The following is a 22050-nucleotide window of genomic DNA, read 5'->3' as shown; positions in this document are numbered from 1 at the left end:
GAGTAACACTTTGGAAACCATCCAAAGAGTTATTACCCATTAGAGAACTATGTATTACATCATTTGGAACAGTTTTACATCAGTATTTTCACGTGGGACTGAGATATAGTTGAATGTAACTTGACTTCACAATGGTGCGTTTCAAGAGCTGAAAAACACTCCAAGTGATAACAAGTGTTACGGCTGGTTAACTAGTAGAATCTGATCTACACAGTTAAATTCTGTTAGAATCCATCATTTCACATGTGATACAAGTGGTTTCCACACATAGAAGTTAAGGAACATTGAGTAACAATCAACATCAGTTTTGCCCAATGCGTTTCAATGGGGAAAACAAGTGAATTTGAGATGTTGATGTTTACCTTGAGTAACACTTAGGAAACCATCCAAAGAGTTATTACCCATTAGAGAACTATGTATTACATCATTTGGAACAGTTTTACATCAGTATTTTCACGTGGGACTGAGATATAGTTGAATGTAACTTGACTTCACAATGGCGCGTTTCAAGAGCTGAAAAACACTCCAAGTGATAACAAGTGTTACGGATGGTTAATCTAGTAGAATCTGATCTACACAGTTAAATTCTGTTAGAATCCATCATTTCACATGTGATACAAGTGGTTTCCTCACATAGAAGTTAAGGAACATTGAGTAACAATCAACATCAGTTTTGCCCAATGCGTTTCAATGGGGAAAACAAGTGAATTTGAGATGTTGATGTTTACCTTGAGTAACACTTAGGAAACCATCCAAAGAGGTTATTACCCATTAGAGAACTATGTATTACATCATTTGGAACAGTTTTACATCAGTATTTTCACGTGGGACTGAGATATAGTTGAATGTAACTTGACTTCACAATGGCGCGTTTCAAGAGCTGAAAAACACTCCAAGTGATAACAAGTGTTACGGATGGTTAATCTAGTAGAATCTGATCTACACAGTTAAATTCTGTTAGAATCCATCATTTCACATGTGATACAAGTGGTTTCCTCACATAGAAGTTAAGGAACATTGAGTAACAATCAACATCAGTTTTGCCCAATGCGTTTCAATGGGGAAAACAAGTGAATTTGAGATGTTGATGTTTACCTTGAGTAACACTTTGGAAACCATCCAAAGAGTTATTACCCATTAGAGAACTATGTATTACATCATTTGGAACAGTTTTACATCAGTATTTTCAGGTGGGACTGAGATATAGTTGAATGTAACTTGACTTCACAATGGCGCGTTTCAAGAGCTGAAAAACACTCCAAGTGATAACAAGTGTTACGGATGGTTAATCTAGTAGAATCTGATCTACACAGTTAAATTCTGTTAGAATCCATCATTTCACATGTGATACAAGTGGTTTCCTCACATAGAAGTTAAGGAACATTGAGTAACAATCAACATCAGTTTTGCCCAATGCGTTTCAATTGGGAAAACAAGTGAATTTGAGATGTTGATGTTTACCTTGAGTAACACTTTGGAAACCATCCAAAGAGTTATTACCCATTAGAGAACTATGTATTACATCATTTGGAACAGTTTTACATCAGTATTTTCAGGTGGGACTGAGATATAGTTGAATGTAACTTGACTTCACAATGGCGCGTTTCAAGAGCTGAAAAACACTCCAAGTGATAACAAGTGTTACGGATGGTTAATCTAGTAGAATCTGATCTACACAGTTAAATTCTGTTAGAATCCATCATTTCACATGTGATACAAGTGGTTTCCTCACATAGAAGTTAAGGAACATTGAGTAACAATCAACATCAGTTTTGCCCAATGCGTTTCAATGGGGAAAACAAGTGAATTTGAGATGTTGATGTTTACCTTGAGTAACACTTAGGAAACCATCCAAAGAGTTATTACCCATTAGAGAACTATGTATTACATCATTTGGAACAGTTTTACATCAGTATTTTCAGGTGGGACTGAGATATAGTTGAATGTAACTTGACTTCACAATGGCGCGTTTCAAGAGCTGAAAAAACACTCCAAGTGATAACAAGTGTTACGGATGGTTAATCTAGTAGAATCTGATCTACACAGTTAAATTCTGTTAGAATCCATCATTTCACATGTGATACAAGTGGTTTCCACACATAGAAGTTAAGGAACATTGAGTAACATCAACATCAGTTTTGCCCAATGCGTTTCAATGGGGAAAACAAGTGAATTTGAGATGTTGATGTTTACCATGAGTAACACTTAGGAAACCATCCAAAGAGTTATTACCCATTAGAGAACTATGTATTACATCATTTGGAACAGTTTTACATCAGTATTTTCAGGTGGGACTGAGATATAGTTGAATGTAACTTGACTTCACAATGGTGCGTTTCAAGAGCTGAAAAACACTCCAAGTGATAACAAGTGTTACGGATGGTTAATCTAGTAGAATCTGATCTACACAGTTAAATTCTGTTAGAATCCATCATTTCACATGTGATACAAGTGGTTTCCACACATAGAAGTTAAGGAACATTGAGTAACAATCAACATCAGTTTTGCCCAATGCGTTTCAATGGGGAAAACAAGTGAATTTGAGATGTTGATGGGTACCTTGAGTAACACTTAGGAAACCATCCAAAGAGTTATTACCCATTAGAGAACTATGTATTACATCATTTGGAACAGTTTTACATCAGTTTTTTCACGTGGGACTGAGATATAGTTGAATGTAACTTGACTTCACAATGGCGCGTTTCAAGAGCTGAAAAACACTCCAAGTGATAACAAGTGTTACGGATGGTTAATCTAGTAGAATCTGATCTACACAGTTAAATTCTGTTAGAATCCATCATTTCACATGTGATACAAGTGGTTTCCACACATAGAAGTTAAGGAACATTGAGTAACAATCAACATCAGTTTTGCCCAATGCGTTTCAATGGGGAAAACAAGTGAATTGAGATGTTGATGTTTACCTTGAGTAACACTTAGGAAACCATCCAAAGAGTTATTACCCATTAGAGAACTATGTATTACATCATTTGGAACAGTTTTACATCAGTATTTTCAGGTGGGACTGAGATATAGTTGAATGTAACTTGACTTCACAATGGTGCGTTTCAAGAGCTGAAAAAACACTCCAAGTGATAACAAGTGTTACGGATGGTTAATCTAGTAGAATCTGATCTACACAGTTAAATTCTGTTAGAATCCATCATTTCACATGTGATACAAGTGGTTTCCACTCATAGAAGTTAAGGAACATTGAGTAACAATCAACATCAGTTTTGCCCAATGCGTTTCAATGGGGAAAACAAGTGAATTTGAGATGTTGATGTTTACCTTGAGTAACACTTAGGAAACCATCCAAAGAGTTATTACCCATTAGAGAACTATGTATTACATCATTTGGAACAGTTTTACATCAGTATTTTCAGGTGGGACTGAGATATAGTTGAATGTAACTTGACTTCACAATGGTGCGTTTCAAGAGCTGAAAAACACTCCAAGTGTTAACAAGTGTTACGGCTGGTTAATCTAGTAGAATCTGATCTACACAGTTAAATTCTGTTAGAATCCATCATTTCACATGTGATACAAGTGGTTTCCACACATAGAAGTTAAGGAACATTGAGTAACAATCAACATCAGTTTTGCCCAATGCGTTTCAATGGGGAAAACAAGTGAATTTGAGATGTTGATGTTTACCTTGAGTAACACTTTGGAAACCATCCAAAGAGTTATTACCCATTAGATAACTATGTATTACATCATTTGGAACAGTTTTACATCAGTATTTTCACGTGGGACTGAGATATAGTTGAATGTAACTTGACTTCACAATGGCGCGTTTCAAGAGCTGAAAAACACTCCAAGTGATAACAAGTGTTACGGATGGTTAATCTAGTAGAATCTGATCTACACAGTTAAATTCTGTTAGAATCCATCATTTCACATGTGATACAAGTGGTTTCCTCACATAGAAGTTAAGGAACATTGAGTAACAATCAACATCAGTTTTGCCCAATGCGTTTCAATGGGGAAAACAAGTGAATTTGAGATGTTGATGTTTACCTTGAGTAACACTTTGGAAACCATCCAAAGAGTTATTACCCATTAGAGAACTATGTATTACATCATTTGGAACAGTTTTACATCAGTATTTTCACGCGGGACTGAGATATAGTTGAATGTAACTTGACTTCACAATGGCGCGTTTCAAGAGCTGAAATACACTCCAAGTGATAACAAGTGTTACGGATGGTTAATCTAGTAGAATCTGATCTACACAGTTAAATTCTGTTAGAATCCATCATTTCACATGTGATACAAGTGGTTTCCACACATAGAAGTTAAGGAACATTGAGTAACAATCAACATCAGTTTTGCCCAATGCGTTTCAATGGGGAAAACAAGTGAATTTGAGATGTTGATGTTTACCTTGAGTAACACTTAGGAAACCATCCAAAGAGTTATTACCCATTAGAGAACTATGTATTACATCATTTGGAACAGTTTTACATCAGTATTTTCACGTGGGACTGAGATATAGTTGAATGTAACTTGACTTCACAATGGCGCGTTTCAAGAGCTGAAAAACACTCCAAGTGATAACAAGTGTTACGGCTGGTTAATCTAGTAGAATCTGATCTACACAGTTAAATTCTGTTAGAATCCATCATTTCACATGTGATACAAGTGGTTTCCACACATAGAAGTTAAGGAACATTGAGTAACAATCAACATCAGTTTTGCCCAATGCGTTTCAATGGGGAAAACAAGTGAATTTGAGATGTTGATGTTTACCTTGAGTAACACTTAGGAAACCATCCAAAGAGTTATTACCCATTAGAGAACTATGTATTACATCATTTGGAACAGTTTTACATCAGTATTTTCACGTGGGACTGAGATATAGTTGAATGTAACTTGACTTCACAATGGCGCGTTTCAAGAGCTGAAAAAAACTCCAAGTGATAACAAGTGTTACGGATGGTTAATCTAGTAGAATCTGATCTACACAGTTAAATTCTGTTAGAATCCATCATTTCACATGTGATACAAGTGGTTTCCACACATAGAAGTTAAGGAACATTGAGTAACAATCAACATCAGTTTTGCCCAATGCGTTTCAATGGGGAAAACAAGTGAATTTGAGATGTTGATGTTTACATTGAGTAACACTTAGGAAACCATCCAAAGAGTTATTACCCATTAGAGAACTATGTATTACATCATTTGGAACAGTTTTACATCAGTATTTTCAGGTGGGACTGAGATATAGTTGAATGTAACTTGACTTCACATTGGTGCGTTTCAAGAGCTGAAAAACACTCCAAGTGATACAAGTGTTACGGATGGTTAATCTAGTAGAATCTGATCTACACAGTTAAATTCTGTTAGAATCCATCATTTCACATGTGATACAAGTGGTTTCCACACATAGAAGTTAAGGAACATTGAGTAACAATCAACATCAGTTTTGCCCAATGCGTTTCAATGGGGAAAACAAGTGAATTTGAGATGTTGATGTTTACATTGAGTAACACTTAGGAAACCATCCAAAGAGTTATTACCCATTAGAGAACTATGTATTACATCATTTGGAACAGTTTTACATCAGTATTTTCAGGTGGGACTGAGATATAGTTGAATGTAACTTGAATTCACAATGGTGCGTTTCAAGAGCTGAAAAACACTCCAAGTGATAACAAGTGTTACGGATGGTTAATCTAGTAGAATCTTGATCTACACAGTTAAATTCTGTTAGCATCCATCATTTCACATGTGATACAAGTGGTTTCCTCACATAGAAGTTAAGGAACATTGAGTAACAATCAACATCAGTTTTGCCCAATGCGTTTCAATGGGGAAAACAAGTGAATTTGAGATGTAGATGTTTACCTTGAGTAACACTTAGGAAACCATCCAAAGAGTTATTACCCATTAGAGAACTATGTATTACATCACTTGGAACAGTTTTACATCAGTATTTTCAGGGGGCACTGAGTTATGTAGATTGTTACTCAATGTTCCTTAACTTCTATGTGTGGAAACCACTTGTATCACATGTGAAATGATGGATTCTAACAGAATTTAGCTGTGTAGATCAGATTCTACTATATTAACCATCCGTAACACTTGTTATCACTTGGAGTGTTTATCAGCTCTTGAAACGCGCCATTGTGAATTCAAGTTACATTCAACTATAACTCAGTGCCCCCCCTGAAAATACTGATGTAAAACTGTTCCAAATCATGTAATACATAGTTCTCTAATGGGTATTAACTGTTTGGATGGTTTCCTAATTGTTACTCAAGGTACACATCAACATCTCAAATTCACTTGTTTCCCCGATTGAAACGCATTGGGCGAAACTGATGGTGATTGTTACTCAATGTTCCTTAACTTCTATGTGTGGAAACCACTTGTATCACATGTGAAATGATGGATTCTAACAGAATTTAACTGTGTAGATCAGATTCTACTAGATTAACCATCCGTAACACTTGTTATCACTTGGAGTGTTTTTCAGCTCTTGAAACGCGCCATTGTGAATTCAAGTTACATTCAACTATAACTCATTGCCCCCTGAAAATACTGATGTAAAACTGTTCCAAATGACGCATCAGTTTATGTCTTGTTAACGCATCTTCATTCTTTCTATTGAATGAAGGCTTCCCCTTTCTTCACTATATACTGAACGTAATCTAGGAAGGCTTTCGCTTACGACCATAACAATGTGAATGCGTCTGATCTCGGAAAACTAAACACATTTGGGTTTTATCAGTACTTGGATGGGAGACTGCCTGGGAACCCCGAGTGCTGTAAGCTCTTTGTCATTAATGTTGTTCTTAACGTCAGCATCAATGTATGGCTTTAAAACACATCTTTATCCTTTCTATTGGAAGCATGCGCCCCCTTTCTTCACTATATACTGAACGTAAAGTAGTAGGGCTATCGCTTACGGCCACACCAGAGTGAATGCGTCTGATTTCAGAAAGTAAAACGCGCTTGGTCTTGGCCAGTACTTGGATGGGAGACTACCTAGGAACTCCGGGTGCTGTAAGCTTTTAGCCATTACCATTGTTCTTATCCTGGGCATTAGTGTATGTCTTATTAACGCACCTTCATTCTTTCTATTGGGAGCAGGCACTCCCTTTCTTCACTATATACTGAACGTAAGTAGTAGAGCGTTTGTTTACGGGCACACCAGTGTGAAAGCATCTGATCTCAGAAGCTAAACACACTTGGGCTTGATCAGTACTTGGATGGGAGACCGCCTGCTGTAAGCTTTTCGCCATTAATGTTGTACTTAACCTTAGCATCAGTGTATGGCTTTAAAATGCATCTTTATCCTTTCTATTGGAAGCATGCTCCCCCTTTCTTCACTATATACTGAACGTTAAAGAGCATTGCTTTCGCTTACAGCCACACCAGTGTGAATGCGTCTGTTCTCGGAAACTAAACACCCACTGCACGCCCAACCTACCTGGAAAGGGGTCTCTCTTTGAACTACCTTTCCCAAGGTTTCTTCCATTTTTTCCCTACAAGGTTTTTTTGGGAGTCTTTCCTTGTCTTCTTAGAGAGTCAAGGCTGGTTGGGCTGTCAAGAGGCAGGGCCTGTTATAGCCTATTGCGGCACTTCCTGTGTGATTTTGGGCTATTCAAAAATTAACTGTATTGTATTGTATTGTAAACACGCTTGGTCTGGGCCAGTACTTGGATGGGTAACCGCCTGGGAACACCGAGTGCTGTAAGCTTTTAGCCATTACCATTGTTCTTAACCCGGGCATCAGTGTATGTCTTGTTAACGCATCTTCATTCTTTCTAATGGAAGCAGGCTCCCCCTTTCTTCACTATATACTGAACATAAAGTAGGAAGGCTTTCACTTACAGCCACACCAGTGTGAATGCGCCTGATCTCGGCAGTTAAACGCACTTGGGCTCCATCAGTTCTTGGATGGGAGATCGCCTGGGAACCCCGAGTGCTGTAAGCTTTTAGCCATTAATGTTGTACTTAACCTTAGCATCAGTGTATGGCTTTAAAACGCCTCTTAGAAGCTAAACATGTTTGGGCTTGGCCAGTACTGGGATGGAAGACCGCCTGGGAAACCCGAGTTCTGTAGGCTTTTAGCCATTACCATTGTTCTTAACCCTGGAATCAGTGTATCTCTTGGAAACACATCTTCATTCTTTCAATTTGAAGCAGGCTCCCCCTTTCTTCACTACATACTGAACGTAAAGTAAGAAGGCTTTCGCTTACGGCCACACCAGTGTGAATGCGTCTGATCTTGGAAGTTAAACGAGCTTGTGCTCGGCTAGTACTTGGATGGGAGATCGCCTGAGAACCCCCAGTACTATAAGCTTTTGGCCATTAACGTTGTACTTAACCTCGGCATCAGTGTATGTCTTGGAAACGCAACTTCCTCATTTCTATTGGAAGCAGGCTCCCCCTTTCTTCACTATATACTGAAAGTAAAGTAGCAAAGCTTTCGCTTACAGCCACACCAGTGTGAATGTGTCGATTCTCGGAAAGTAAACACACTTGGGCTCGATCAGTACTTGGATGGGAGATCGCCTGGGAACCCCGAGTGTGGTTACTTTTTAGCCATTAATGTTGTACTTAACCTTAGCATCAGTGTATGGCTTTAAAACGCATCTTTATCCGTTCTATTGGAAGCATGCTCCCCCTTTCTTCATTATATACTGAACATTAAAAAGCATTGATTTCGCTTATGGCCACACCAGTGTGAATGCGCTCGATCTCGTCTGATCTTGGAAACTAAACATGTTTGGGCTCGGCCAGTACTTGGATGGGAGCATTCCTGGGAACCCCGAGTGCTGTAAGTTTTTAGCCATTATCATTGTTCTTAATCCTGGAATCAGTGTATGTCTTGCAACGCATCTTCATTCTATCTATTTGAAGCAGGCACCCCCTTTCTTCAATATATACTGAACGTAAGTAGTAGGGCTTTTACTTACGGCCAACACCAGTGTGAATGCGCCTGATCTCGGAAACTAAACACACTTGGGTCGATCAGTACTTGGATGGGAGACTGCCTGGAAACCCCGACTGCTGTAAGCTTTATGTTATTAATGTTGTACTTAACCTTAGCATCAGTGTATTGCTTTAAAACGCATCTTTATCCTTTCAATTGGAAGCATGCTCCCCCTTTCTTCACTATATATTTGAACGTTAAAGAGCATTTCTTTTGCTTACGGCCACACTAGTGTGAATACGCCTGATCTCGGAAGCTAAACACGCTTGGGCTCGGCCAGTACTTGAATGGGGGACCATCTAGGAACCCCGAGTGCTGTAAGCTTTTAGCCATTGCCATTGTTCGTAACCCGGGCATCAGTGTATGTTTTGTTAACGCATCTTCATTCTTTCTATTGGAAGCAGGCACCCCCTTTCTTCACTATATACTGTGACGTCCCGTCGAATAACACACTCAGGAGCCGCTTGTCCGGGGAAGTCTTCCAAAATGCCGACTGGCTTTTTTTCAATCACCTGCTTGAAAAGGCTGCCCCCGAACCCTAATGTCATAGTGGCGCTTCTGTTTAAACGATGCCCTACAGCCGCCCGTTGTCTGGGTCACGGGGACACCTCCAAAATAATAAAGACTAATCACCTTCGTCCTATCTACCTCTCTTACTCTCAAAACAGTTACTTCCCTTCTTTACACCTTATACTGTTCTCCTCACTTTTTCCAGCCTCCAACTCCAATTTCCGGCCACACACACCTTTTTATCACACCCCATTAATTAACCCAGATCCCTGTCACTCATCTCTCTGTAGGGAGGTGCCCCAAGCCCTTACAAACAGGGTTCCCTCAAGACTCCACCCCAAAACTGCTTCCCTTCCCTATAGCCCATGCAATGGCAAGACACGTCACACTGCCCCCTCCTCAGCTCCTCGTCCCGAGGAAGCACATAATCATGCAGATATCTTGGCAGCTGTCTTCGCCGGCGTGGGCGTCTGCTAGTGGAGTCAGGCCGGGCAAGTTGTAGAACGTCTGAGCCAGGATTTGTGGAAGGTGTTGTGGCAGTCATGGGTGCAGGTTGTGAAGGAGCACAACCTCTGTAACTGGCCAGACGGTCCTGATGCAAAAACACTCTCCTGCCCGGAGGTGGTAAATGGACCCAGTAAACAACCTCCCCCACCCGTTCCAATACTTGACAGGGTCCCACCCAAGGACTGTCCAGCTTTGGAGAGAGTCCCTTCTGTCTTTTTGGCCCATACACCCAAACTTGATCACCTGCTTGAAAAGGCTGCCCCCGAACCCTAATGTCATAGTGGCGCTTCTGTTTCTCTGCTGCTACTCTTATCCGGCCCCTTGCAAAGTTATGTGCCACCTCCAATCGATCCTACAACTTGCGAGCATAGTCAGGGCCTGGAGGTTCAGCTGGGGTGTCAGGGGGAACACCATATACAAGTGCAGACGGTGTTCGCAGCTCTCGTCCTAGCATTAATAAAGCAGGGGTGCATCCAGAGGATTCCTGCACAGCAGAACGGCAGGCCATCAAAACCACAGCCAGCTGTTGGTCCCAGTCCTTTTGATCCTTAGAGGTGGTAACAGCCAGCTGTGTGGTCAGAGTCTGGATAAACCGTTCGGCTAGCCCATCACTCTGGGGGTGTAGAGGGGTGGTTCGGGTTTTCTGGATGCCAAGTCTCTCACATACTTTTTGAAAGACCTGGCTTTCAAAGTTTCTCCCTTGGTCTGAATGCAGTTCGACAGGCATCCCAAACCGACTAAAGAATCCTGTAATTAGAGCTTCAGCAACAGTCTCAGCTTCTTGATTAGGTAGTGCATAGGCCTCGGGCCACTTGGTAAAATAGTCCATTGCGACTAAAACAAACCAATTCCCCATAGCTGAGCAGGGAAATGGCACAAGAATGTCAATTGCCACCCATTCCATTGGAGCCCCTACCTGATACTGTTGTAGTGGGGCAGTAGACCTTCCTTGGGGTCCTTTCCTGGCTGTGCATAAATCACACCTGCGGCAGTAGTCCTCTACATCGCGCCTGCACTGTCCCCAATAAAACGCCTGCCTCACCCGCCTTAAGGTCTTGGTGACTCCAAAATGACCAACTCCAAGCGTTCCATGCATGTTCCTCAGGATCTCTTCACGCAGCTGTTGTGGTACAACGATCTGCCACCTCCCTTCTCCAGTTGCAGGGTCCCTCCATTGTTGCTTCAATACCCCCTCTTCCACAACCAAGCTGTCCCACTGGGACCAAAGACCCTTAACTGCAGGTGATTCAAGTGCCACTTCCTCCCAGCAGGGACGATGCTGTTCCTCTTTCCACTGGAGAACCTTCTTGACCTCAGGATCACATTCCTGACTAACTCGCCATTCTTGGGTACAACCTGGCACTGAAAGAGCTTGGCACTGAACCTTATCAAGATCCTCACAGCTTTGATCATGACGCTCCCTTTTTTCACAATAGGCACATCATTGATCTGCACAGGGTCGTCGAGACAGAGCATCTGCATTTTTGTGTTGCTCACCAGGTCGATGCTCTACTTGAAAGTGGTAAGTCTAAAGCTCCTCCAACCAATGAGCAATCTGACCCTCAGGTTCTCGAAAAGACAGTAACCACTGAAGAGCAGCATGGACCACAAAAGAGAGGCCACACAGGTAGTGCTTGAAGTGACGAACAGATTCCACCAGGGCGAGGAGCTCCCTCCGAGTCACACAATAATTCTCCTCAGCTTTTCTGAGAGCACGGCTATAGTAAGCCACCACACGCTCTCCCTCTGGGTGCCGCTGTGACAGCACAGCCCCTAAGCCCACATCACTGGCATCGGTGTCAAGGAGGAATAGCAGATCAATATTGGGTGGAGCTAAGATCGGTGCACCGCAAAGGGCTTCTTTCAATTTACAAAAGGCGGTTTGTTGGTCCCCCCCCACTGGAATGCTTCATCTGGGCTCAATAAACGATGCAAGTGTGCAGCAATAGTGGCAAATTCAGGTACAAATCGCCTATAGTAAGAGGCCAGTCTAACAAATTTACGAATCTGCCTTCGATCCTGTGGCTCTGGCCACTCTTGCACAACAGACACCTTATCTTTCTCTGTGGTGACACCTCTTTGACTCACACAGTGACCCAGAAATGACACTTCTCTCCGGAGAAGGTGGCACTGATCAGGATGAAGTTTAAGGTTGGCCACATGAAGCTTCTGCAGAACTTCCATCAAGAACTCCAGAGCTTCCTGGAATGTCTTGCCATGAACCAGTAAATCATCCAAGTAGACAAGGCATTGAGTACCAGACATACCTGCCAATACTTTATCCATTAACCGTACAAAGGTAGCTGGAGCATTGCAAAGACCAAAAGGCATAACTCGGAACTGCCAGAGCCCCTTTCCTGTGGAGAATACAGTCTTAGGTCGAGCTTCAGGTGTTAGCGGCACCTGCCAGTAGCCACTGCGCAGGTCTAGTGATGAAAACCAGGCTGATCCTGCCACCAAGTCCAGGGATTCATCAATGCGAGGCAACGGATAGGAGTCCTTGATGGTTACAGCATTTACCCGCCGATAATCAACACAAAATCGCCACTTGCCATCCTTCTTAGGGACAAGGACCACAGGAGAGACCCAGGGAGACTCAGAGGGGTCGATAATTCCGGCCTGTCTCATTTCCTGTAGAATGTTCTCAGCTGCTGTCTGTTTAGCTAGTGGCATACGGCGGGGGCGCTGTTTGATAGGGAAAGCACTCCCAGTATTGATGTCATGCTGCACAAGAGAAGTCTGGCCAACATCATCTGCAGAGGTAGCAAAACGGTCCCTAAAGTCATGTAACAACTGCCAGAGCTGGCGCTGTTGCTTGTGTGTTAACCCTTCCCTGTTGGCATTCCAAACAGTGCGGACAACCTTCATTACTGGTACGGTTTGAGTGATGTTAGTGAAAATAGGCACATGTTCTTCTTGGGCAGCCACCACTGGTGGTTCCCTTCTGCCTTGCTGGTGCCCTAACAAGGGGAGTGCCCCAATGCCTTGAAGATACAGAGTCCCCATCTGAAGATCTATTCGCGCTCCAACTGCTTGTAAGAAATCAAGTCCCAAGATACAGGAGTTGTTGATATTAGCCACCCAGACATCCTGCACCCACTGCTTCTCAGCAATACAAATGTCTACTTGTGCTCTGCCTAACATGGGGGTCATCTCACCTGTCGCTGTCATCAACTTAGTAGAATTGGCTGCACATGGGGGTCATCTCACCTGTCGCTGTCATCAACTTAGTAGAATTGGCTGCACATAGGACCGCCACATCCAACATGTCAGGATGGATAATCGATGCAGTTGACCCTGTATCCACCAGTGCCTTGCATACATGGCTGCTAATAAAGTATCTATCTATCTATCTATCTATCTATCTAATCAAAACTGAAAGGTGACAGTAATCACCCTCACCCAACTGACCAACAGGGACTGTTCTTGGGGCCAGCGTTGTCCCTCTTACACTGGTCCCATGTCATTTCCCGGTACAATGCTTACTTGGAAGTCCTCTTGTTTAGCCCTACTGGGGCAGACACGTTGTAAGTGTCCATGTTGTCCACAGTACCAGCAGCGGGGTGGGCGCATTAGGCGTGAAGGATTCCTGAATTTCTGTACGGTAGTCACTGGAGCCACTGCCTCATACTCTTGTTCTACATCTATGGCCTTAGTTTGGTGGATAGCTTCCGGTCTCCTCACCTTGGTCGACTCTGCTGATGCAAGAGGTGCTTGGCTGTAACCCTCTTTAAGTATTTGTTCTGCTTCCTGGGCTGCAGACAAAGCTTGTTCCAAGGTCTCAGGCTTAGCGAAACGGACCTGCTGTCGGAGATATGATGGGCTCAAACCCAGCAGAAATGCCTCCTTAGCCAACTCTGCCTGCACGGATCTGTCAAAATGGGGATAACCCCGTCGCACCAGAGACTGTACATCTGCTGCAAATGCCCCCAGGGCCTCAGTTGTCTTGCGAACCCTCTGCTCCAGCTGTTGTCTTATTGTAGTCACAGCTTCTATATGGCCAAACCATCGCTCCAATGCAATTTCCAAAGCATGGGCATTTAACAGCTCATCTTCTGGCACATCCGTCAGAACCACCAATGCATCACCATCCAATGCTGCAGCCAGCTGTACAGCTTGGTCCTCCAAACTCCAGCCATTTGCCCTGGCAATCATGCGAAAACGAGTGTTGTATGCTTCCCAAGACCCAGTTCCATCAAATCTGCCAATCTTCAATACAGTCCCACCCATCCGATGTGTCTTTATTTCATCACTCACATGCACCGCCTCCCTAGCCGCCCTCAGCCACGTGTTGTCCATGCAGCATAACAGTTCTGTGTAGCGACGGCACCCTTCGCGCAATCCTTCAGCCAACACGTTTATTGCCTCTCCATCTACGTGTGCCAATAACTGCCCTGCTCCATAATCCTCCGTCCATCCGTACTTATTTGCTAAATAAAGGAAGCGCTGTTTAAATTCAGTCCATGCCAACACACTCGGGAAGCACTGCAATTCTTTCGTTTCTATCGCTCCGTCCAGCCTCGCATTAAATTGAGCATCTTCCATAAAATCGGGTCGCGCTGCAGGCTCAACAGCATTCAGCCTCATAAATGCAAACTGCTCCGACGGAGGCTCTAAGTCGCCCGCTTGCTTCACGCAGGCTGAAAACCTGCCCTCCTCCATGAGTGTTAACTGCCTAGGCGAACTTATATGTGGCGTGAACGCTTCTTTAAATACACTCTCACCCGGACTTTGACTGCTGCTTCGTTTCACTTCCACACTGTCGCGACTCCGTTTGTCTAATAACCAAATCCCACTTCTGATCACCAATGTGACGTCCCGTCGAATAACACACTCAGGAGCCGCTTGTCCGGGGAAGTCTTCCAAAATGCCGACTGGCTTTTTATTCAATCAGCCGCGATATAAACGGTGCCCTACAGCCGCCCGTTGTCTGGGTCACGGGGACACCTCCAAAATAACAAAGACATCACCTTCGTCCTATCTACCTCTCTTACTCTCAAAACAGTTACTTCCCTTCTTTACACCTTATACTGTTCTCCTCACTTTCTCCAGCCTCCAACTCCAACTTCCGGCCACACACACCTTTTTATCATGCCCCATTAATTAACCCAGATCCCTGTCACTCATCTCTCTGTAGGGAGGTGCCCCAAGCCCTTACAAACAGGGTTCCCTCAAGACTTCACCCCAACACTGCTTCCCTTCATTATAGCCCATGCAATGGCAAGACACGTCACAATACTGGACGTAAGTAGCAGTGCTCTTGCTAGCGGCCATACCATTGTGAGTGCGCCTGATCTCAGAAGCTAAACACACTTGGGCTCAATCAGTACTTGGATGGGAGACCGCCTGGGAACCCGGAGTGCTGTAAGCTTTCAGCCATTAATGTTGTACTTAACCTTAGCATCAGTGTATGGCTTTAAAACGCATCTTTATCCTTTCTAGTGGAAGCATGCTCCCCCTTTCTTTACTATATACTGAACGTTAAAGAGCATTGCTTTCGCTTGCGGCCACACCAGTGTGAATGCGCCCGATCTTGTCTGATCTCGGAAGTTAACCACGCTTGTGCTCTGCCAGTACTTGGATGGGAAATCACCTGAGAACCACCAGTGCTATAAACTTTTAGCCATTAACGTTGTACTTAACCTGGGCATCAGTGTATGGCTTTAAAACGCATCTTTATCCTTTCTATTGGAAGCATGCTCCCCCTTTCTTCACTATATACTGAACGTTAAAGAGCATTGCTTTCGCTTACGGCCACACCAGTGTGAATGCGCCCAATCTTGTCTGATCTCGGAAGATAAACTCAATTGGGCTCGGCCAGTACTTGGATGGGAAACCGCCTGAGATCTTCATCTATATATATAATTCACTAAGCCAGAAGACAAGTAGCCACTCATGGCGCACGCAGGAAGGAGCCACGCCCACCAACTCTAAGACCATTGGATACGACTACAACTCGCAGAGCCACGCCCACCAACTCGGACGCGACGCCTCGGAAAACATGCTGTCATTTCTGTTTCTCTGTGCCACAGTCCACATGCAGCTCTGAGCCACTTTAACTTTTCATTAGTCAACCTCAGTGGAACCTTGGTTCACACAGAGGCAGTGCCAGAGAGAGACAGAGACACACACAGGCAGCGCGAGAGAGAGAGAGCCACGCACACATAGGCAGCGCCACAGGGAGACAGAGGCACACACACAGGCAGCGCGACAGAGAGAGCCGCGCAATCCTTTAAAACTGAGGTTAAAACACAATGAAGGAAGCCGTCTATAAAAACCAATAATCCCTGTGCCTCTTTTTCATTAGCGTCTCACCTGCTTCACTGCCCTGCAACAGTCGAGACGCTTTCTCAGCAGCTGACCTTCTCTGTGCCTGACTCCACTACTGTCAGTCGCCTGATTAAAAATGGTGAACTCCTGCAATGTTACTATCTTGGTTGGCTCTTAAATGAAGTTCGGATTTGTTCAAATGTTCCTTTTTTCCCCCTGTGCTTAAAACTCATTTTAAAAAAAAGTGTTTATACAACTGCTGCAATGTTACAGAGAGAGAGAGGGCTCGCGTGCTAGTGATGTGTCATTCGCGAACGAGCCGGCTCTAAGAGCCGATGCTTTGAAGCGAACGAGAGGCCGATGCCCGTCGAGCAGAGCCGAAGCTTCAGCCGCTCCTGCTCAGCTCTGAGGAAAATCCATTCGGCAGGGGCGGGACTTTATTTATATGGGCACACAGAACATTGGCTCATAATGCCGGCTCATTCATGAAACAACACATCAGAGTAGGATCGTACCATTATGTGAAAGAAGGAAGGGGGGCAGACGCTCCGAAGTACAGGCCAGGTACACAAAGTGACACTGTCGCTCTGTGTACCTGTCGCTGCGACAGATGAGGAGCCAGATTTAAATGCAAGCGTATTGTGAAGAAAAAAAGAAGAGTGAAAAAATGAGTGAAAGCCGAAAAAGAAGAAGCATCTGGCTGCATTTCAGTTATACTGAAGACTGCAAAGCTAAGTGCAGAATTTGTAATATGAAAATATCCGTTAGAGCAGGGTCAACAACAAACCTGCACAGACATATAAGAACCACCCACCCATCCGTGCAACTGGAGGAGAGCGTGCCCTCTCTCCTGCCATCCACTGACCCTGGAAAAGAGCAAAGTACTTCTGCTGCAGCATCCACTGTCTTACCGAAAACTGCAGGTATAACACGGTCTTCAGTTCAAACCAAAATAAGCACATTTATTCCAAAACAAATGACACCAGACAAACAAATAAGCGTCGATGAGGAGCTGGCTAAAATGATAGCTAGCGACTTTCAACCATTTTCCATTGTGGAGGACAGAGGATTTACAACTTTTGTACAGGTCTTAAACCCCATGTATGTTCTCCCTAGCAGAAAAACTTTGTCCCAAACAATTATTCCATAACTATATATCTGAGGATGTAGTACAACACTGTGCTTTCAGAAACCACTGCTCTGAACCCCCGGTTTAAAAAGGGGCGTGTTCACAGGAACCACAAGCTTCTGCTATGTGGAGGCTCTTTGACGAAAGAGCAACAGGAGACACTGCAAGGAGAAATCCCACAGCTGATGCTATGCTGGAGTTGAGGTCCTATCTTGAGGAGCCCCTCATCCAAAGAGCTGAAGACCCACTGAGCTGGTGGGAGGCCAAGGCTGCAGTCTACCCATGCCTGGTTAAGGTAATGGTAGGAAGACTTTGCATTGTCGCTACATCTGTCCCCTCAGAAAGAGTTTTCTCAAAAACAGGACAAATAATCACGGAGAGGAGAAATCGCATCAGCCCATCTAAGATGAGGCATCTGGCATTTCTGAATGCCAACCTGGCCTAAAAACTTTTATTCAAAGAGTCATAGTGTTGTGTTGTTGTTGAGTTTGGCCTTTATTTAATTTGTTTGCTGTGTTTGCTGTGGTTTTGTGTTAAGTTGTTCATTTAAAGCTTTTATTAAAATGTTAAACAATAGTAACTGTATTTTTTGTAATGTAAAAATGCTTAAAAATACGTAATGTCTGAAAACAATGAATAAGAAATTGCTTATACACAAACCATTCATAATTGCTTAATTAGGCTAAAATATAAGCATCCAAGTGATACTAAACGAAGAGCCATTCAGGAGCCGTAAGAGCCAGCTCTTTAAAGGGAGCCGATCCAAAAGAGCCAAAGCTTTGAAAAGAGCCGGAGTTCCCATCACTATCGAGTGCTTCTGAGAGACAGAGGGGGAGGGGGCTCGCGTGCTGCTGAGAGAGAGAGGGGGGGGGCTGGGGAGGCTCCCGTGCTGCTGAGAGAGAGAGGGGGAGGGGGCTCGCGTGCTGCTGAGAGAGTGGGGCTGGGGAGGCTCGGGTAATGCTGAGAGAGGGGGGGGGCTGGGGAGGCTCTCGTGCTGCTGAGAGAGAGAGAGGGGGGCTGGGGAGGCTCGCGTGCTGCTGAGAGAGAGGGGGGGGGGGGGAGGCTCACGTGCTGCTGAGAGAGAGAGAGACCATGCACCTGAGCAGGGAGCCTGGGTGTTTGTGTCAGTGTTATTCAATGTTTTTACTATTACACTGTGCATTCTATGGTGTAATGATTAACTATATTTGTGCTTAAAAATCTTTACAAAAATATATTTACATACAGTTCATATGGTCTGGAATGGATTAATTGTATTTACATACAATCCTATGGGGGAAATTGCTTCGGTTCACGACCAAATCGGTTTACGTCCAGAGGTTTGGAACGAATTATGGTCGTGAACCGAGGTTCCACTGTATATTGACTCTAGAAAACATGATCAGCAAGTCTTTGATAGGCTGCAACAAAATGATGAAAGAACAGGCACATTTTTTTCTCACAAGCTGGGTGGGTGGGTGTTAGTTAGTTAATTAGTTACTCGAAGGATTTCAAGATTTAATATGCACAAGCGGTAACCCTGCAAAAGCAGCCCAAACCAGAAAAGACGGCTGGCAAGAAGTGGCTGACAAATTAAACGCGTGTGCATTGTACTTACTGAAAGCGGCGTTACGGATTTTGCAAATGTTCATTTTTTCCCTCTGCTTAAAAAACATGATTATGCGGCGTATACTACGCCGCGGGTTGGTATGCAGCATGTAAAACAGTTTGTTTGTCGCGGATAATTTGCCTTTTACTTTAACACGTAGACAATTTCCTGTTACATTTGCCTTTCCGATGACAATTGATAAGGCACAGGGCCAAACGTTCAAAAAGATGTGCATGTATCTGCCAAAACCAGTTTTCAGTCACGGACAGTTGTATGTTGCTCTCTCCAGAGTTCCATCTTTTCATTCACTTACTGGTATGCCTGCAGGAACACGTGCAACGAGCGAGTGAGCGAGAGAGAGAGAGCGAGCGACAAACACACACGCATACAGGCGCGCGAGAGAGAGAGAGCGCTGGACGCATAAGAATAATAATACTTCATTACATTGATATACCAGTGTTTTCAGTATTCAAAGCGCTATCCACACAGGGAGAAACCGGGAAGCGAACCCAAAATCTTCCACAGTCTCCTTACTTTAAAACAGTAACACTACCATTGCGCTACAAGGCAGATAAAAAATGCACCGGCCTCGATTTTGTTTTCACTTCTGTTTACAGCGATCAGATCGTAGCGTGCATTGTTGCAATGTTACTTTCCTTGGTGGCTTATTACATTACGGATGTTTCACGTATTAATTTTTTTCCCTGTGCTTAAAAGACATTAAAAAAGTGTTTCTCAATTGTGACTCCGGAACAACTCACTACGCAAGCTATATTAAGCGTCAACAACGAAGACTCGCTACACCTTAATGAACAAGTGCTGAAACTTATCCCTACCGACGAAGTAACTTTCACCAGCGTGGCCTCCATCATCACAGATGATCCCGCTTTCAGTCACAGACAATTGTATGTTGCTCTCTCCAGAGGTCCATCTTTTCATTCATTCACAGTGGTATCCACAAACCCACCCCATTTGGACAACTGTGTCGTTCAGCAAGTGTTCACCCATCAATACATAATTATGCGGTGTATGTTACGCCGCGGGTTGGCTAGTTCTTTCTATTTGAAGCAGGCTCCCCCTTTCTTCACTATACACTTAACGTAAATTAGCAGGCCCTTTGCTTAAAGCATCACCTGTGTGAATGCACCCGATCTCGTCTGATCTCGGAAACTAAACACACTTGGGCTCGGCCAGTACTTGGATGGGAGACCATCTAGGAACCCCGAGTGCTGTAAGCTTTTAGCCATTACCATTGTTCTTAAACCGGTGCATCAGTGTATGTCTTGTTAACTCATCTTTATTCTTTCTATTGGAAGCAGGCTCCCTCTTTCTTCACTATAAACTGAACGTAAAGTAGGAAATCTTTTACTTATGGCCACACCAGTGTGAATGTGCCCAATCTCGGAAGCTAAATATGCTTGGGCTCGACCAGTACTTGGATGGGAGACCACCTAGGAACCCCAAGTGCTGTAAGCTTTTAATAATTAATGTTGCACTTAACCTTAGCATCAGTGTATGGCTTTAAAAGCATCTTTATCCTTTCTATTGGAAGCATGCTCCCTCTTTCTTCACTATATAGTGAACGTTAAAGAGCATTGCTTTCCCTTACGGCCACACCAGTGTGAATGCGCCCGATCTCGTCTGATCTCGGAAGCTAAACACACTTGGGCTCGATCAGTACTTGGATGGGAGACCGCCTGGGACCACCGAGTGCTGTAAGCTTTTAGCCATTAATGTTGTACTTAACCTTAGCATCAGTGTATGGCTTTAAAACGCATCTTAATCCTTTCTATTGGAAGCATGCTACCCCTTTCTTCACTATATACTGAACGTTAAAGAGCATTGCTTTTGCTTATGGCTACACCAGTGTGAATGCGTCTGATCTCGGAAGTTAAATACGATTGGGCTTGGCCAGTACTTGGAAGGGAGACCGCCTGGGAACCCCGAGTGCTGTATGCTTTTAGCCATTACCATTGTTCTTAACCCGGGAATCAGTGTATGTCTTGGAAACGCATCTTCATTCTTTCTATTTGAAGCAGGCTCCCCCTTTCTTCACTATACACTTAACATAAATTAGCAGGGATTTTGCTTATGGCCCCACCAGTGTGAATGCGCCCGATCTCGTCTGATCTCAGAAACTAAACACGCTTGGGCTCGGTCAGTACTTGGATAGGAGACCACCTAGGAACCCCGAGTGATGTAAGCTTTTAGCCATTACCATTGTTCTTAACCCAGGCATCAGAGTATGTCTTGTTAACGTATCTTCATTCTTTCTATTGGAAGCAGGCTCGCCCTTTCTTCACTATATATTGAACGTAAAGTAGGAAAGCTTTCACTTATGGCCACACCAGTGTGAATGCGCCCAATCTCGTCTGATTTCGGAAGCTAAACATGGTTGGGCTTGGCCAGTACTTGGATGGGAGACCGCCTGGGAACCCCGGGTGCTGTAAGCTTTTAGCCATTAACATTCTTCTTAACCCGGGAATCAGTGTATGTCTTGGAAACGCATCTTCATTCTTTCTATTGGAAGCAGGCACCCCCTTTCTTCACTATATAGTGAACGTTAAAGAGCATTGCTTTTCCTTACGGCCACACCAGTGTGAATGCGCCCGATTTCGTCTGATCTCGGAAGCTAAACACACTTGGGCTCGATCAGTACTTGGATGGGAGACCGCCTGCTGTAAGCTTTTAGCCATTAATGTTTTACTTAACCTTAGCATCAGTGTATGGCTTTAAAACGCATCTTTATCCTTCCTATTGGAAGCATGCTCCCCTTTCTTCACTATATACTGAACGTTAAAGAGCATTGCTTTCGCTTACGGCCACACCAGTGTGAATGCGTCTGTTCTCGGAAACTAAACACCCACTGCACGCCCAACCTACCTGGAAAGGGATCTCTCTTTGAACTACCTTTCCCAAGGTTTCTTCCATTTTTTCCCTAGAAGGTTTTTTGGGAGTTTTTCCTTGTCTTCTTAGAGAGTCAAGGCTGGGGGGCTGTCAAGAGGCAGGGCCTGTTAAAGCCCATTGCGGCACTTCCTGTGTGATTTTTGGCTATACAAAAATAAACTGTATTGTATTATATTGTAAACACGCTTG

General features: G+C 43.7%; 1 non-coding gene and 7 pseudogenes across 1 annotated transcript; all 8 read left to right on the top strand.

Annotated features, from left to right (window-relative positions):
* Positions 1-8682: 8682 nt before the first annotated feature.
* Positions 8683-8801, top strand: LOC127526876 (uncharacterized; annotated as a pseudogene).
* A 364-nt stretch (positions 8802-9165) lies between these two features.
* LOC127526874 (uncharacterized) lies at positions 9166-9274 on the top strand (annotated as a pseudogene).
* A 5955-nt stretch (positions 9275-15229) lies between these two features.
* LOC127526877 (uncharacterized) lies at positions 15230-15338 on the top strand (annotated as a pseudogene).
* A 128-nt stretch (positions 15339-15466) lies between these two features.
* On the top strand, positions 15467-15585 carry LOC127526879 (uncharacterized; annotated as a pseudogene).
* Positions 15586-20073: 4488 nt separating this feature from the next.
* On the top strand, positions 20074-20192 carry LOC127526891 (uncharacterized; annotated as a pseudogene).
* A 365-nt stretch (positions 20193-20557) lies between these two features.
* LOC127526868 (5S ribosomal RNA) lies at positions 20558-20676 on the top strand. Its single transcript, XR_007934297.1, has one exon. It is a non-coding gene; the product is annotated as a 5S ribosomal RNA (ribosomal RNA).
* Positions 20677-21041: 365 nt separating this feature from the next.
* On the top strand, positions 21042-21160 carry LOC127526870 (uncharacterized; annotated as a pseudogene).
* Positions 21161-21288: 128 nt separating this feature from the next.
* On the top strand, positions 21289-21407 carry LOC127526869 (uncharacterized; annotated as a pseudogene).
* Positions 21408-22050: the final 643 nt, after the last annotated feature.

The sequence above is a fragment of the Erpetoichthys calabaricus genome, chromosome 2 (assembly GCF_900747795.2).
Source record: "Erpetoichthys calabaricus chromosome 2, fErpCal1.3, whole genome shotgun sequence".
NCBI classification, from domain to species: Eukaryota; Metazoa; Chordata; class Cladistia; order Polypteriformes; family Polypteridae; genus Erpetoichthys; species Erpetoichthys calabaricus.
This window is presented reverse-complemented; position numbering and strand designations above follow the sequence as displayed.